The following is a 14,161-nucleotide window of genomic DNA, read 5'->3' as shown; positions in this document are numbered from 1 at the left end:
CTCATTTTCTCCCAGCGTATTGTGGGGGTACCAATGTTCAGGTCGGGTGCATTGCTCTTTCCCCGCCTCCCCCCTCGGGTCAGAGCTTCAAGTGCGCCCATCCCCCAGTCGGTGCGCACCCACCCCCTCCCTAATGCATGTGTATGCCCACCCCCTCCCCACGCCCGCCCGACACCCACCCGATGAAGGTGATTCCTCGCTGTCCACTTAGGTGTCCATCCGTTCGTACCAATTTGCCGGTGAGCGCGCGCACGTGGTGCTCGTGTGTCCGTTCTTGGGATACCTGGCCTACTGGAACGGGTTCCAGCTCTGGCCAGGAGAACACGAGAGGCGCCCTCTCACCGCTGCTCCTCATAGCCGAATGGCACTCCGTGGTGTCCACGCGCCGCATGTTATTAATGCACTCCTGGATGGATGGGCACTCGGGTCGCTTCCACATCTTTGCGATTGTGAATTGTGCCCTAACTGTCACCCTACCCCTTACCCAGCCCGTCTCCTCTGCCCCTGCCTGACGCGCTCCTCCCCCGCCAGGCCCGTCACTGTCCTCGGCCCCTGCCCCTGCCTGACCGGCCCCTTCCCGCCCCGGCCCGTCACCGTCACCGTCACCGTCACCGTCCTCTGCCCCTGCCTGACAGGCTCGTCCCCGCCCGGCCCACCACCTGGGCCACTGCCTGACTCGCTCCGCTCCTCCCCGGCCAGGCCCGTCACTGTCCTGGGCCCCTGCCTGACCGGCTCCTTCCCGCCCGGCCTGTCACCGTCCTCTGCCCCTGCCTGACACGCTCCTCCCCGCCCGTCACCGTCCTCGGCCCCTGCCTGACCGGCTCCTCCGTCGCCTGGGCCTTCCAGGGGCTTGGTGTGGACGCTGCTTCCAGGAAGCCCTCCAGGAACCCGGCAGCAGGGCGGCCGCAGCAGTCTGGCGCAGGCATCGCTAAGTCCCCTGCCGGGGACGGGGACGTGCCCCGCTGTGCCGCGGGGGGCCCAGCCTGGTGTCTTCCCTGAGGCCCTGGGGCTGCCGCTCCCCGCAAGGGGAGAGCCTCGGAGGTGGGGACCGCCTCCTGATGGGGACGTCCACGCAGCTCTCCACGTCGGATTCCGGGGCTCTCTGTCCTGCCTGAAGGCCCAGCTGGCCTGCGGGTCCTTAGAGTGGCAGAAACATCCTCAAACTGATATTGCGAGTCCGGTGGTTGTCTGCACTTTTGTGCTGGGCACCCCAGGGAGGCCCAGGGGCTGGCTGGACAACGCGGTCTGCTCGGGTGCTTTGGAGGAGCAACCGATGCCCTTTGGACTTTGGTAGCAGCGTCTCAGGTGTCTCTGAGCCCTGCGCCATGTCGGGGAGGAGGCGGGAGGGGCCGCGACCTGCAGTCGTGTTCCCGGGGTGGCACGGCATGTGGCTTCTTCCACAGGCTGCTTGGCCTGGGCTCCCTGCACCTGGGCCTTTGGGGGACTGGCCCTGTGCTTGCCAACGCTTCCTGCAGGGACCCGGAGCTGGGAGGTGGCATCTCCCAGCCCTGGGCCGGGCAGAGCCCCAGCGGGCCATGCCCACACCCTCTCTCAGCACGGGTCCCCCAGAAGGCTCCTTTGGGACCAGGATTCTCCTGCGGGTGACTTCTTAAAGTCTGGCCCCTGGATGGAGGGGCACCGGGAGTAGAGGAGCCGGAAGCGGAAGGGGGTGCCCATGCGAGGGGACATTTTCAGGCCAAGTACCAGCTTCAGCCTGATCCTCCTGGGAACCCCGGGGTGTACGTCCCACCTCCTGGTTGTCCCGCTCTGAGACAAGGAGCCGGGCTTCGCATTCCCCCAGCAGCCAGTCGTGGGCTGAGGACACCTGGGGCCTTGGGAACTCCCTGGCTTCTCTTTGGATTACCATTTGGAGCTGCTTGGGAATCCTGCCGCCACACACACCCGAGTGCAGGTGTCTTCTGCACGGACTGGGGGCCTCGCGCTTCTGAATGCCACTGGCTCGCCACCCACCCACGGGTGAACCTGGTCAGGGTGCTTTCTCTAAGGAGCAGACTCTGATCCGGGCGGGCTACCGGTGTCTCTGTTTGCTCGTTTCTTTCTTCCATTTCGGGAAAGTCTTCCTTACTGGGTGTGGAAATCTCCTATGCCTTTCCTCGCCTATTCTGTCAGCTTTAAAATTCTCTTTCAGTTGCCACCCTCACAGATGGATTAGGAAACTCTTTTCGGTGCCTTCATTAGTGAAATGACCTCAAGGAAGCTCGAATCCAATATCTAATCGCCGGCTTTTAGCAAGTCCACACCCGAGGGTGGTTGGGGTCCAATCCAGCCCCGGGCCAGGCCCAGGCCCCTTGGACTGGGCCACAGGAGGACACAGAGCAGGGTCCCGGCCCCCACGGGAGCGGTGCCGGCAGTTCTCCAAGGGCTTGGGGGTTTTCCAGAGGTAGGAGATGGAGGGGACTGATTTCTTCAGCGCCCCCCAAACCACCCCGCCCCGCCCCACCCCAGCCATGGGACACATCCCGAGAGACGCCCCTACACTCGCTCCCCTCCCCCATGCGCTGTGCCCCAGCCCTGGCCCTGGGGAATAGGCGGCAGCCCACCCACAGGGCGGGGGCGCAGCTGACAGGGGTTGTGCGGGAGGGCGGCCCCTGGCTTGGGTCAAAGGGTGAGCGCGCGTGCGCAGTCAGCGGCCGCGCGCTGGGGGTGGGGGCGGGTAGGTGAAGGAGGCGAGGTGAGGAGAGGAGGGGGGCTGGAAGGTCTCCACCTTGGCGGGTCCAGCCGTGGAGGCGCATCGTGTCTGTGTGTGTGTGTGTGTGTGTGTAGACAGTCCCCCATCCCACCCCGCCCCGCCACGTCCCTCACCTCAGTCCTCCGGAGTCCGCCCGACCGGGCCGGCGAACTCCACAGGCCCGGCGCGGGTCAGCGCTATCGCGGGGAAGCGCGGTGAGGCTGGCCTCTTGAGCGGGGCAGGGGCGCCCTCCGCGGTCTACGGCCACACCACCCCGAACGCGCCCCATCTCGTCTGCTCTCAGAAGCTAAGCAGCGTCGGGCCTGGTTAGTACTTGGATAGGAGACCGCCTGGGAATCCCGGGTGCCCTAGGCTTTTTTTTTTTTTTTTGCCTGTTGCTCTGTCCCCTTGCTGGGAGCGCGGCGGCGGGGCGGCCGTCCGGCGGATCACCCCCACCCTCAGCGCCCGCCGCGGTGCCTGCCGCCCCAGCCCGCACCGTGGGGCCTCCTCTTGTCCCAAGCCGGGACACCGCCGCCACGGGGCAGCATGCGTGCCATCTGGACTGTCAGGTCTCAGACCAAAGGTCTGGTCTGTGGGAACCGACACGCTGGAGGAAACCTCGAGAGTCTGAGAGGGGAGGGAGTTCCGGAAGGATTCCAGGATGTCACTTTGAGCGAGTATGTGACCAGAACTCGTCCCGTTGCTTTTGGGGTTCTATGGGCTACACGCAGGAATCTCTGGTGGTGGCACTGGAGGTTAGGGGATCCGGAGTCACACCCAGACCTGCTCGACAGGCCTCCTTTTACTTTTCTTTTCGGATTCATTTTCTTAGAAAGTGTCTCTTATCTCTATGATTGCATTTTCTTTTCTCTCTCTTTTCAAGCAGATGATGGGAGTACAAGTATTGAGGTGACATGTGTTGCCCGTGCCCCCCTCCCCCCTGTCTCCTTATTTATTTCTCATTTTCTCCCAGCGTATTGTGGGGGTACCAATGTTCAGGTCGGGTGCATTGCTCTTTCCCGCCTCCCCCCTCGGGTCAGAGCTTCAAGTGCGCCCATCCCCCAGTCGGTGCGCACCCACCCCCTCCCTAATGCATGTGTATGCCCACCCCCTCCCCACGCCCGCCCGACACCCACCCGATGAAGGTGATTCCTCGCTGTCCACTTAGGTGTCCATCCGTTCGTACCAATTTGCCGGTGAGCGCGCGCACGTGGTGCTCGTGTGTCCGTTCTTGGGATACCTGGCCTACTGGAACGGGTTCCAGCTCTGGCCAGGAGAACACGAGAGGCGCGCTCTCACCGCTGCTCCTCACAGCCGAATGGCACTCCGTGGTGTCCACGCGCCGCATGTTATTAATGCACTCCTGGATGGATGGGCACTCGGGTCGCTTCCACATCTTTGCGATTGTGAATTGTGCCCTAACTGTCACCCTACCCCTTACCCAGCCCGTCTCCTCTGCCCCTGCCTGACGCGCTCCTCCCCCGCCAGGCCCGTCACTGTCCTCGGCCCCTGCCCCTGCCTGACCGGCCCCTTCCCGCCCCGGCCCGTCACCGTCACCGTCACCGTCACCGTCCTCTGCCCCTGCCTGACAGGCTCGTCCCCGCCCGGCCCACCACCTGGGCCACTGCCTGACTCGCTCCGCTCCTCCCCGGCCAGGCCCGTCACTGTCCTGGGCCCCTGCCTGACCGGCTCCTTCCCGCCCGGCCTGTCACCGTCCTCTGCCCCTGCCTGACACGCTCCTCCCCGCCCGTCACCGTCCTCGGCCCCTGCCTGACCGGCTCCTCCGTCGCCTGGGCCTTCCAGGGGCTTGGTGTGGACGCTGCTTCCAGGAAGCCCTCCAGGAACCCGGCAGCAGGGCGGCCGCAGCAGTCTGGCGCAGGCATCGCTAAGTCCCCTGCCGGGGACGGGGACGTGCCCCGCTGTGCCGCGGGGGGCCCAGCCTGGTGTCTTCCCTGAGGCCCTGGGGCTGCCGCTCCCCGCAAGGGGAGAGCCTCGGAGGTGGGGACCGCCTCCTGATGGGGACGTCCACGCAGCTCTCCACGTCGGATTCCGGGGCTCTCTGTCCTGCCTGAAGGCCCAGCTGGCCTGCGGGTCCTTAGAGTGGCAGAAACATCCTCAAACTGATATTGCGAGTCCGGTGGTTGTCTGCACTTTTGTGCTGGGCACCCCAGGGAGGCCCAGGGGCTGGCTGGACAACGCGGTCTGCTCGGGTGCTTTGGAGGAGCAACCGATGCCCTTTGGACTTTGGTAGCAGCGTCTCAGGTGTCTCTGAGCCCTGCGCCATGTCGGGGAGGAGGCGGGAGGGGCCGCGACCTGCAGTCGTGTTCCCGGGGTGGCACGGCATGTGGCTTCTTCCACAGGCTGCTTGGCCTGGGCTCCCTGCACCTGGGCCTTTGGGGGACTGGCCCTGTGCTTGCCAACGCTTCCTGCAGGGACCCGGAGCTGGGAGGTGGCATCTCCCAGCCCTGGGCCGGGCAGAGCCCCAGCGGGCCATGCCCACACCCTCTCTCAGCACGGGTCCCCCAGAAGGCTCCTTTGGGACCAGGATTCTCCTGCGGGTGACTTCTTAAAGTCTGGCCCCTGGATGGAGGGGCACCGGGAGTAGAGGAGCCGGAAGCGGAAGGGGGTGCCCATGCGAGGGGACATTTTCAGGCCAAGTACCAGCTTCAGCCTGATCCTCCTGGGAACCCCGGGGTGTACGTCCCACCTCCTGCTTGTCCCGCTCTGAGACAAGGAGCCGGGCTTCGCATTCCCCCAGCAGCCAGTCGTGGGCTGAGGACACCTGGGGCCTTGGGAACTCCCTGGCTTCTCTTTGGATTACCATTTGGAGCTGCTTGGGAATCCTGCCGCCACACACACCCGAGTGCAGGTGTCTTCTGCACGGACTGGGGGCCTCGCGCTTCTGAATGCCACTGGCTCGCCACCCACCCACGGGTGAACCTGGTCAGGGTGCTTTCTCTAAGGAGCAGACTCTGATCCGGGCGGGCTACCGGTGTCTCTGTTTGCTCGTTTCTTTCTTCCATTTCGGGAAAGTCTTCCTTACTGGGTGTGGAAATCTCCTATGCCTTTCCTCGCCTATTCTGTCAGCTTTAAAATTCTCTTTCAGTTGCCACCCTCACAGATGGATTAGGAAACTCTTTTCGGTGCCTTCATTAGTGAAATGACCTCAAGGAAGCTCGAATCCAATATCTAATCGCCGGCTTTTAGCAAGTCCACACCCGAGGGTGGTTGGGGTCCAATCCAGCCCCGGGCCAGGCCCAGGCCCCTTGGACTGGGCCACAGGAGGACACAGAGCAGGGTCCCGGCCCCCACGGGAGCGGTGCCGGCAGTTCTCCAAGGGCTTGGGGGTTTTCCAGAGGTAGGAGATGGAGGGGACTGATTTCTTCAGCGCCCCCCAAACCACCCCGCCCCGCCCCACCCCAGCCATGGGACACATCCCGAGAGACGCCCCTACACTCGCTCCCCTCCCCCATGCGCTGTGTCCCAGCCCTGGCCCTGGGGAATAGGCGGCAGCCCACCCACAGGGCGGGGGCGCAGCTGACAGGGGTTGTGCGGGAGGGCGGCCCCTGGCTGGGGTCAAAGGGTGAGCGCGCGTGCGCAGTCAGCGGCCGCGCGCTGGGGGTGGGGGCGGGTAGGTGAAGGAGGCGAGGTGAGGAGAGGAGGGGGGCTGGAAGGTCTCCACCTTGGCGGGTCCAGCCGTGGAGGCGCATCGTGTCTGTGTGTGTGTGTGTGTGTGTGTAGACAGCCCCCCATCCCACCCCGCCCCGCCACGTCCCTCACCTCAGTCCTCCGGAGTCCGCCCGACCGGGCCGGCGAACTCCACAGGCCCGGCGCGGGTCAGCGCTATCGCGGGGAAGCGCGGTGAGGCTGGCCTCTTGAGCGGGGCAGGGGCGCCCTCCGCGGTCTACGGCCACACCACCCCGAACGCGCCCCATCTCGTCTGCTCTCAGAAGCTAAGCAGCGTCGGGCCTGGTTAGTACTTGGATGGGAGACCGCCTGGGAATCCCGGGTGCCCTAGGCTTTTTTTTTTTTTTTGCCTGTTGCTCTGTCCCCTTGCTGGGAGCGCGGCGGCGGGGCGGCCGTCCGGCGGATCACCCCCACCCTCAGCGCCCGCCGCGGTGCCTGCCGCCCCAGCCCGCACCGTGGGGCCTCCTCTTGTCCCAAGCGGGGACACCGCCGCCACGGGGCAGCATGCGTGCCATCTGGACTGTCAGGTCTCAGACCAAAGGTCTGGTCTGTGGGAACCGACACGCTGGAGGAAACCTCGAGAGTCTGAGAGGGGAGGGAGTTCCGGAAGGATTCCAGGATGTCACTTTGAGCGAGTATGTGACCAGAACTCGTCCCGTTGCTTTTGGGGTTCTATGGGCTACAGGCAGGAATCTCTGGTGGTGGCACTGGAGGTTGGGGGATCCGGAGTCACACCCAGACCTGCTCGACAGGCCTCCTTTTACTTTTCTTTTCGGATTCATTTTCTTAGAAAGTGTCTCTTATCTCTATGATTGCATTTTCTTTTCTCTCTCTTTTCAAGCAGATGATGGGAGTACAAGTATTGAGGTGACATGTGTTGCCCGTGCCCCCCTCCCCCCTGTCTCCTTATTTATTTCTCATTTTCTCCCAGCGTATTGTGGGGGTACCAATGTTCAGGTCGGGTGCATTGCTCTTTCCCCGCCTCCCCCCTCTGGTCAGAGCTTCAAGTGCGCCCATCCCCCAGTCGGTGCGCACCCACCCCCTCCCTAATGCATGTGTATGCCCACCCCCTCCCCACGCCCGCCCGACACCCACCCGATGAAGGTGATTCCTCGCTGTCCACTTAGGTGTCCATCCGTTCGTACCAATTTGCCGGTGAGCGCGCGCACGTGGTGCTCGTGTGTCCGTTCTTGGGATACCTGGCCTACTGGAACGGGTTCCAGCTCTGGCCAGGAGAACACGAGAGGCGCGCTCTCACCGCTGCTCCTCACAGCCGAATGGCACTCCGTGGTGTCCACGCGCCGCATGTTATTAATGCACTCCTGGATGGATGGGCACTCGGGTCGCTTCCACATCTTTGCGATTGTGAATTGTGCCCTAACTGTCACCCTACCCCTTACCCAGCCCGTCTCCTCTGCCCCTGCCTGACGCGCTCCTCCCCCGCCAGGCCCGTCACTGTCCTCGGCCCCTGCCCCTGCCTGACCGGCCCCTTCCCGCCCCGGCCCGTCACCGTCACCGTCACCGTCACCGTCCTCTGCCCCTGCCTGACAGGCTCGTCCCCGCCCGGCCCACCACCTGGGCCACTGCCTGACTCGCTCCGCTCCTCCCCGGCCAGGCCCGTCACTGTCCTGGGCCCCTGCCTGACCGGCTCCTTCCCGCCCGGCCTGTCACCGTCCTCGGCCCCTGCCTGACACGCTCCTCCCCGCCCGTCACCGTCCTCGGCCCCTGCCTGACCGGCTCCTCCGTCGCCTGGGCCTTCCAGGGGCTTGGTGTGGACGCTGCTTCCAGGAAGCCCTCCAGGAACCCGGCAGCAGGGCGGCCGCAGCAGTCTGGCGCAGGCATCGCTAAGTCCCCTGCCGGGGACGGGGACGTGCCCCGCTGTGCCGCGGGGGGCCCAGCCTGGTGTCTTCCCTGAGGCCCTGGGGCTGCCGCTCCCCGCAAGGGGAGAGCCTCGGAGGTGGGGACCGCCTCCTGATGGGGACGTCCACGCAGCTCTCCACGTCGGATTCCGGGGCTCTCTGTCCTGCCTGAAGGCCCAGCTGGCCTGCGGGTCCTTAGAGTGGCAGAAACATCCTCAAACTGATATTGCGAGTCCGGTGGTTGTCTGCACTTTTGTGCTGGGCACCCCAGGGAGGCCCAGGGGCTGGCTGGACAACGCGGTCTGCTCGGGTGCTTTGGAGGAGCAACCGATGCCCTTTGGACTTTGGTAGCAGCGTCTCAGGTGTCTCTGAGCCCTGCGCCATGTCGGGGAGGAGGCGGGAGGGTCCGCGACCTGCAGTCGTGTTCCCGGGGTGGCACGGCATGTGGCTTCTTCCACAGGCTGCTTGGCCTGGGCTCCCTGCACCTGGGCCTTTGGGGGACTGGCCCTGTGCTTGCCAACGCTTCCTGCAGGGACCCGGAGCTGGGAGGTGGCATCTCCCAGCCCTGGGCCGGGCAGAGCCCCAGCGGGCCATGCCCACACCCTCTCTCAGCACGGGTCCCCCAGAAGGCTCCTTTGGGACCAGGATTCTCCTGCGGGTGACTTCTTAAAGTCTGGCCCCTGGATGGAGGGGCACCGGGAGTAGAGGAGCCGGAAGCGGAAGGGGGTGCCCATGCGAGGGGACATTTTCAGGCCAAGTACCAGCTTCAGCCTGATCCTCCTGGGAACCCCGGGGTGTACGTCCCACCTCCTGGTTGTCCCGCTCTGAGACAAGGAGCCGGGCTTCGCATTCCCCCAGCAGCCAGTCGTGGGCTGAGGACACCTGGGGCCTTGGGAACTCCCTGGCTTCTCTTTGGATTACCATTTGGAGCTGCTTGGGAATCCTGCCGCCACACACACCCGAGTGCAGGTGTCTTCTGCACGGACTGGGGGCCTCGCGCTTCTGAATGCCACTGGCTCGCCACCCACCCACGGGTGAACCTGGTCAGGGTGCTTTCTCTAAGGAGCAGACTCTGATCCGGGCGGGCTACCGGTGTCTCTGTTTGCTCGTTTCTTTCTTCCATTTCGGGAAAGTCTTCCTTACTGGGTGTGGAAATCTCCTATGCCTTTCCTCGCCTATTCTGTCAGCTTTAAAATTCTCTTTCAGTTGCCACCCTCACAGATGGATTAGGAAACTCTTTTCGGTGCCTTCATTAGTGAAATGACCTCAAGGAAGCTCGAATCCAATATCTAATCGCCGGCTTTTAGCAAGTCCACACCCGAGGGTGGTTGGGGTCCAATCCAGCCCCGGGCCAGGCCCAGGCCCCTTGGACTGGGCCACAGGAGGACACAGAGCAGGGTCCCGGCCCCCACGGGAGCGGTGCCGGCAGTTCTCCAAGGGCTTGGGGGTTTTCCAGAGGTAGGAGATGGAGGGGACTGATTTCTTCAGCGCCCCCCAAACCACCCCGCCCCGCCCCACCCCAGCCATGGGACACATCCCGAGAGACGCCCCTACACTCGCTCCCCTCCCCCATGCGCTGTGCCCCAGCCCTGGCCCTGGGGAATAGGCGGCAGCCCACCCACAGGGCGGGGGCGCAGCTGACAGGGGTTGTGCGGGAGGGCGGCCCCTGGCTGGGGTCAAAGGGTGAGCGCGCGTGCGCAGTCAGCGGCCGCGCGCTGGGGGTGGGGGCGGGTAGGTGAAGGAGGCGAGGTGAGGAGAGGAGGGGGGCTGGAAGGTCTCCACCTTGGCGGGTCCAGCCGTGGAGGCGCATCGTGTCTGTGTGTGTGTGTGTGTGTGTGTAGACAGCCCCCCATCCCACCCCGCCCCGCCACGTCCCTCACCTCAGTCCTCCGGAGTCCGCCCGACCGGGCCGGCGAACTCCACAGGCCCGGCGCGGGTCAGCGCTATCGCGGGGAAGCGCGGTGAGGCTGGCCTCTTGAGCGGGGCAGGGGCGCCCTCCGCGGTCTACGGCCACACCACCCCGAACGCGCCCCATCTCGTCTGCTCTCAGAAGCTAAGCAGCGTCGGGCCTGGTTAGTACTTGGATAGGAGACCGCCTGGGAATCCCGGGTGCCCTAGGCTTTTTTTTTTTTTTTTTTGCCTGTTGCTCTGTCCCCTTGCTGGGAGCGCGGCGGCGGGGCGGCCGTCCGGCGGATCACCCCCACCCTCAGCGCCCGCCGCGGTGCCTGCCGCCCCAGCCCGCACCGTGGGGCCTCCTCTTGTCCCAAGCGGGGACACCGCCGCCACGGGGCAGCATGCGTGCCATCTGGACTGTCAGGTCTCAGACCAAAGGTCTGGTCTGTGGGAACCGACACGCTGGAGGAAACCTCGAGAGTCTGAGAGGGGAGGGAGTTCCGGAAGGATTCCAGGATGTCACTTTGAGCGAGTATGTGACCAGAACTCGTCCCGTTGCTTTTGGGGTTCTATGGGCTACAGGCAGGAATCTCTGGTGGTGGCACTGGAGGTTGGGGGATCCGGAGTCACACCCAGACCTGCTCGACAGGCCTCCTTTTACTTTTCTTTTCGGATTCATTTTCTTAGAAAGTGTCTCTTATCTCTATGATTGCATTTTCTTTTCTCTCTCTTTTCAAGCAGATGATGGGAGTACAAGTATTGAGGTGACATGTGTTGCCCGTGCCCCCCTCCCCCCTGTCTCCTTATTTATTTCTCATTTTCTCCCAGCGTATTGTGGGGGTACCAATGTTCAGGTCGGGTGCATTGCTCTTTCCCCGCCTCCCCCCTCTGGTCAGAGCTTCAAGTGCGCCCATCCCCCAGTCGGTGCGCACCCACCCCCTCCCTAATGCATGTGTATGCCCACCCCCTCCCCACGCCCGCCCGACACCCACCCGATGAAGGTGATTCCTCGCTGTCCACTTAGGTGTCCATCCGTTCGTACCAATTTGCCGGTGAGCGCGCGCACGTGGTGCTCGTGTGTCCGTTCTTGGGATACCTGGCCTACTGGAACGGGTTCCAGCTCTGGCCAGGAGAACACGAGAGGCGCGCTCTCACCGCTGCTCCTCACAGCCGAATGGCACTCCGTGGTGTCCACGCGCCGCATGTTATTAATGCACTCCTGGATGGATGGGCACTCGGGTCGCTTCCACATCTTTGCGATTGTGAATTGTGCCCTAACTGTCACCCTACCCCTTACCCAGCCCGTCTCCTCTGCCCCTGCCTGACGCGCTCCTCCCCCGCCAGGCCCGTCACTGTCCTCGGCCCCTGCCCCTGCCTGACCGGCCCCTTCCCGCCCCGGCCCGTCACCGTCACCGTCACCGTCACCGTCCTCTGCCCCTGCCTGACAGGCTCGTCCCCGCCCGGCCCACCACCTGGGCCACTGCCTGACTCGCTCCGCTCCTCCCCGGCCAGGCCCGTCACTGTCCTGGGCCCCTGCCTGACCGGCTCCTTCCCGCCCGGCCTGTCACCGTCCTCGGCCCCTGCCTGACACGCTCCTCCCCGCCCGTCACCGTCCTCGGCCCCTGCCTGACCGGCTCCTCCGTCGCCTGGGCCTTCCAGGGGCTTGGTGTGGACGCTGCTTCCAGGAAGCCCTCCAGGAACCCGGCAGCAGGGCGGCCGCAGCAGTCTGGCGCAGGCATCGCTAAGTCCCCTGCCGGGGACGGGGACGTGCCCCGCTGTGCCGCGGGGGGCCCAGCCTGGTGTCTTCCCTGAGGCCCTGGGGCTGCCGCTCCCCGCAAGGGGAGAGCCTCGGAGGTGGGGACCGCCTCCTGATGGGGACGTCCACGCAGCTCTCCACGTCGGATTCCGGGGCTCTCTGTCCTGCCTGAAGGCCCAGCTGGCCTGCGGGTCCTTAGAGTGGCAGAAACATCCTCAAACTGATATTGCGAGTCCGGTGGTTGTCTGCACTTTTGTGCTGGGCACCCCAGGGAGGCCCAGGGGCTGGCTGGACAACGCGGTCTGCTCGGGTGCTTTGGAGGAGCAACCGATGCCCTTTGGACTTTGGTAGCAGCGTCTCAGGTGTCTCTGAGCCCTGCGCCATGTCGGGGAGGAGGCGGGAGGGTCCGCGACCTGCAGTCGTGTTCCCGGGGTGGCACGGCATGTGGCTTCTTCCACAGGCTGCTTGGCCTGGGCTCCCTGCACCTGGGCCTTTGGGGGACTGGCCCTGTGCTTGCCAACGCTTCCTGCAGGGACCCGGAGCTGGGAGGTGGCATCTCCCAGCCCTGGGCCGGGCAGAGCCCCAGCGGGCCATGCCCACACCCTCTCTCAGCACGGGTCCCCCAGAAGGCTCCTTTGGGACCAGGATTCTCCTGCGGGTGACTTCTTAAAGTCTGGCCCCTGGATGGAGGGGCACCGGGAGTAGAGGAGCCGGAAGCGGAAGGGGGTGCCCATGCGAGGGGACATTTTCAGGCCAAGTACCAGCTTCAGCCTGATCCTCCTGGGAACCCCGGGGTGTACGTCCCACCTCCTGGTTGTCCCGCTCTGAGACAAGGAGCCGGGCTTCGCATTCCCCCAGCAGCCAGTCGTGGGCTGAGGACACCTGGGGCCTTGGGAACTCCCTGGCTTCTCTTTGGATTACCATTTGGAGCTGCTTGGGAATCCTGCCGCCACACACACCCGAGTGCAGGTGTCTTCTGCACGGACTGGGGGCCTCGCGCTTCTGAATGCCACTGGCTCGCCACCCACCCACGGGTGAACCTGGTCAGGGTGCTTTCTCTAAGGAGCAGACTCTGATCCGGGCGGGCTACCGGTGTCTCTGTTTGCTCGTTTCTTTCTTCCATTTCGGGAAAGTCTTCCTTACTGGGTGTGGAAATCTCCTATGCCTTTCCTCGCCTATTCTGTCAGCTTTAAAATTCTCTTTCAGTTGCCACCCTCACAGATGGATTAGGAAACTCTTTTCGGTGCCTTCATTAGTGAAATGACCTCAAGGAAGCTCGAATCCAATATCTAATCGCCGGCTTTTAGCAAGTCCACACCCGAGGGTGGTTGGGGTCCAATCCAGCCCCGGGCCAGGCCCAGGCCCCTTGGACTGGGCCACAGGAGGACACAGAGCAGGGTCCCGGCCCCCACGGGAGCGGTGCCGGCAGTTCTCCAAGGGCTTGGGGGTTTTCCAGAGGTAGGAGATGGAGGGGACTGATTTCTTCAGCGCCCCCCAAACCACCCCGCCCCGCCCCACCCCAGCCATGGGACACATCCCGAGAGACGCCCCTACACTCGCTCCCCTCCCCCATGCGCTGTGCCCCAGCCCTGGCCCTGGGGAATAGGCGGCAGCCCACCCACAGGGCGGGGGCGCAGCTGACAGGGGTTGTGCGGGAGGGCGGCCCCTGGCTGGGGTCAAAGGGTGAGCGCGCGTGCGCAGTCAGCGGCCGCGCGCTGGGGGTGGGGGCGGGTAGGTGAAGGAGGCGAGGTGAGGAGAGGAGGGGGGCTGGAAGGTCTCCACCTTGGCGGGTCCAGCCGTGGAGGCGCATCGTGTCTGTGTGTGTGTGTGTGTGTGTGTAGACAGCCCCCCATCCCACCCCGCCCCGCCACGTCCCTCACCTCAGTCCTCCGGAGTCCGCCCGACCGGGCCGGCGAACTCCACAGGCCCGGCGCGGGTCAGCGCTATCGCGGGGAAGCGCGGTGAGGCTGGCCTCTTGAGCGGGGCAGGGGCGCCCTCCGCGGTCTACGGCCACACCACCCCGAACGCGCCCCATCTCGTCTGCTCTCAGAAGCTAAGCAGCGTCGGGCCTGGTTAGTACTTGGATAGGAGACCGCCTGGGAATCCCGGGTGCCCTAGGCTTTTTTTTTTTTTTTTTTGCCTGTTGCTCTGTCCCCTTGCTGGGAGCGCGGCGGCGGGGCGGCCGTCCGGCGGATCACCCCCACCCTCAGCGCCCGCCGCGGTGCCTGCCGCCCCAGCCCGCACCGTGGGGCCTCCTCTTGTCCCAAGCGGGGACAC

The 14,161-nt window shown here is 64.8% G+C and overlaps 4 pseudogenes; all 4 read left to right on the top strand.

The window, feature by feature from the left end:
• Window positions 1-2,945: 2,945 nt before the first annotated feature.
• On the top strand, window positions 2,946-3,064 carry LOC142864653 (uncharacterized; annotated as a pseudogene).
• Window positions 3,065-6,591: 3,527 nt separating this feature from the next.
• On the top strand, window positions 6,592-6,710 carry LOC142864566 (uncharacterized; annotated as a pseudogene).
• A 3,527-nt stretch (window positions 6,711-10,237) lies between these two features.
• Window positions 10,238-10,356, top strand: LOC142864652 (uncharacterized; annotated as a pseudogene).
• A 3,530-nt stretch (window positions 10,357-13,886) lies between these two features.
• LOC142864651 (uncharacterized) lies at window positions 13,887-14,005 on the top strand (annotated as a pseudogene).
• Window positions 14,006-14,161: the final 156 nt, after the last annotated feature.

This window comes from Microcebus murinus, chromosome 25 (genome assembly GCF_040939455.1).
Source record: "Microcebus murinus isolate Inina chromosome 25, M.murinus_Inina_mat1.0, whole genome shotgun sequence".
In the NCBI taxonomy this organism is placed as follows: domain Eukaryota; kingdom Metazoa; phylum Chordata; class Mammalia; order Primates; family Cheirogaleidae; genus Microcebus; species Microcebus murinus.
This window is presented reverse-complemented; position numbering and strand designations above follow the sequence as displayed.